Source organism: Fukomys damarensis, unplaced genomic scaffold, assembly GCF_012274545.1.
Source record: "Fukomys damarensis isolate Sample0158 unplaced genomic scaffold, DMR_v1.0_HiC HiC_scaffold_29, whole genome shotgun sequence".
NCBI classification, from domain to species: domain Eukaryota; kingdom Metazoa; phylum Chordata; class Mammalia; order Rodentia; family Bathyergidae; genus Fukomys; species Fukomys damarensis.
Window position 1 is genome coordinate 30,379,265 of NW_022900941.1, and position 3,174 is coordinate 30,382,438.

Genomic DNA, 3,174 nt, shown 5'->3' on the forward strand with positions numbered 1-3,174 from the left:
TGGTACTGGAGATCGGACTCGGGTCCTTGCATTTGTGAGGCAGGCCACCGAACCGCTGAGCTAAATCCCCGGCCCTTGAAAAGAAGAAAGAGGAAGGAAGGATAGGAGAGAGAAGAGGAAGGAAAGCAGAGCAGGAAGAAGGGAGGAAAAAGAATTGAAGGAAGGAAAGGGAGAAAGGGAGAGATGAAGGGAGGTAGAGAAAGGAAGGAAGGGCAAAGCCAGGGAGCAAGCAGGAAAGGGGGCTGAGGATGCTATTTTGTTATGGGCAGAAATGTGGTCAGGAAGGGCCTTCCCCATAGGCGACATTTGAGCACAGACCTGGAGGAAGGAGGGAGTCCCGAGGAGATCCATGGCGAAGTGTGGCGGGCTGTGCAGGTGGGATGTGGTCAGCCCCTCCTGCAGCTCTGCCCTGAAGGCCCATCTCATTACCCATGTCGATTCTGACTTTCACATTGGTTAGTATCTTTTACCATAGCTTTGTGAAGTAGCTACTGGGAAGAATGATGCGTAGAATTTACTTCATTTGGTATTTTAAGTATTAAATTAATCATATTTCTGATTCATGGAATTCCGAATTTTTAGAAAGCCCCTAGTAAGACTTCAGCCTACCAAAGTCTTTATTGCTTTAAAGGTATTTTTAGCCCAGAAAACCATTCCTTCCTTGGGGGATGGGAATGCATACATGAATGTGGAGTTGTTTTACTGCCTTTGCAGTTCAGATCACTAGAAAGTATACGTCTGAAATAAAAGCAGGTTTGGTTAGGGATAGATTTGAATCAATGATATAACTTGAAAGTATGCCAACAACCCCATTCTCTCACAGTACACGATGTGGCACAAGGAAAAGTGGGTATGGGAGGAGGGAAAGGAATGCACTGGCTTTAGCCAAATCTGGAAGTATGCCAGAATCCATCTTGAAACCATATAGCCAGTCTGGGTTGTCACTGCTATCTAGCAGCCTGGAGCTACTCCATAAAGACCTTTGGGGTCGGCATGCCAGAATAGGTGGTAGTGTAACAGACAAGGTTAAAGATATGCTAAATTAATAAAATATGTTAATGTTTTAAAACCAAAGTTATGTTAGAGTCATGAAAAACTGCACAGGAAACATCAACTCTTTAAAGATTATGCCTAGTTATGACTTATTTCCCAGTGTCTCTTTTAAGGCCTGTATATTGTTTGCCTTCTTTTGTAAATTTTTTAAAGTTCGTTTGGTTAAAATAGTTTAGTGATTTTGTGTGTATTTTTAAGTATGTATACACTGGTATATGAAAATATTTATTTTTTTCCCTAGACTGTTCCTATGCAAATTTGAATTTTGATTTTGTTTTTGAGGGTCAGGGTCTTGCTATGTTGCTCAGGTTGGTTTTGAACTCCTGGACTCAAGTGATCTTCCTATCTCAGCCTCCTGAATAGCTGGGACTAGAGTTGTGCACCAAGCTAAGAGGTTTAAAATATTTTTAAAGAAAGAGTTAAGAAATAAGAGAAATCATAGTGCCTGCCTCCCAAGCGCAAGGGTGCGTGTTCAATCCCTGGTACCAAAAAAAAAAAGAAATGAGTGAAATCAAATGAGAGTTTACCAAGAGAAGGAGCTGATATTGTATAGCACCTTAAGGGGACACCTTCCTCCACTGTCCCTATCATCCCCCTCCACACCAGGCTGGGGCAGGTACCCTTCTTCTAAGTTCTCAGACTATCCCATGTATCCCTCAAACACAGTAACAACTAGCTGCTAATTCAGCATTTCCTTTCTGGCTTTTTCTGGAAGTTTGGCATTGTGTCCTTCAACTTGCAATTACCAGTCTTTGCATGGTGCCCAACCCATAACAGGGCTCTGTGTATATTTATTGAATAGACAGATGAATGCATGAGTTATTAAGATTTATATTTGATTCCAGACTTCCTACTAAAGCAAAGCATATATTGGCTACATATGCATACAAGTCTAAGCAGAACATTGCTTCAGAAGACACATTTCCCCCCTTTGGTGTGAAGTTTCCCACTTCCCTAAAAGTATATGATGGATCATGGTATGAAGGCAGCGGGTTAGATAAGAAACCTTGTGTGCACTGCATCCTAAGCACCATTGCCCTAGACTAAATGAAAAGAACAGTGTCACTCTTGTTAGAACCTTCCACCCAGAGGCCAACTCCCACATCCAGAGATACTGTTCTTCATTAGCTTCCTAGCAGGTTCAGTGGGGAACGGCCTCTCCCCAGAGGCAATGGGTCTCCCTGCCATCTTATTTTATGCCGCTGGAGTTTATTTTCCTGCTTGCACTCATCTAATAGACATTCGACCGAAATATTTCATGCACTCACAGGCCGAGGCATTAAATGAAGCGTGTGAACGAAGGAGAAGCATCTTCTGGAAACAGAATGGATAGGAGGGCACTGCTGTGGGCTCAGGACTGGCTGCGTGCCTCCGCAGGACTCCTCTTGTCTGCAGAAACAGCCTTCCTTGACGATTTATAGTCTTTATGAGAGAATAATTATTTTGTGAAGACAAATGTGGATACAGGTAAGGATAAGCGAGTGAATATCTGCTTAATTAAAAATGGCTTTTTAGTCAGCTTCTTTCCATAAAGAGGGAACAGTGCTATGAAGTACAAAGAAATATTTACTGAGGGAAAGGAGATTAATTGACTTTTTGCTGTGTATGTGTGGGTTCAGAAGGAGGAAGATGAGAGAGGAAAATTAAAAATCACTTCATCTAGCAAACGCAATTCTTTATTTAAATATTTTGATGGATATATTTTCTTTTAAATTGAATAATAGATTAGTAGAGAAAGGCAATGAGTGATTAAATGTTCTGAATTTCATGACAGTCTTAAGGATAAAGGAAAGGAAACGAATACTTATTGAGCATTTACTACTTTCCAGGCATCTTTTAAAGAGTTTTGATGTTTTTCTCTTCCTTGAATTCTCATGGTAGTCCTGTAAGTCAGAGGGGGAAAGTGGATTAGTGAGATTAAGTACATTGCTTTTTGGGGTTTTTTTTTGTTGTTTTTTTTTGAGACAGGGTCTCACTATGTATGTTTTGTTTTGTTTTTTGGTGAGTTAAGTACATTGTTAAGATCATGCAGTTCATGTGTCTATCAAAGCCTAGACTGCATCCATTTAAGTGTGTTCCAAAGCTTAGGTTGGTGTTACTTTTTTTTTTTTTTTTTTGGTA

General features: G+C 40.7%; 1 protein-coding gene across 3 annotated transcripts in view; it reads left to right on the plus strand.

Annotated features, from left to right (window-relative positions):
- Positions 1-3,174, plus strand: part of Lypd6b (LY6/PLAUR domain containing 6B) — a 174,364-nt gene that overhangs the window by 74,744 nt on the left and 96,446 nt on the right. For 2 of the 3 annotated variants that reach the window (XM_010620983.2, XM_033757232.1), the window contains exon 3: positions 2,324-2,520. The exons of the other annotated variant lie outside the window; for it this stretch is intronic. The gene's annotated coding sequence lies outside the window, so the exon portion shown is untranslated. The remainder of the gene's footprint in view (positions 1-2,323; positions 2,521-3,174) is intronic. 3 annotated transcript variants of the gene reach the window in all.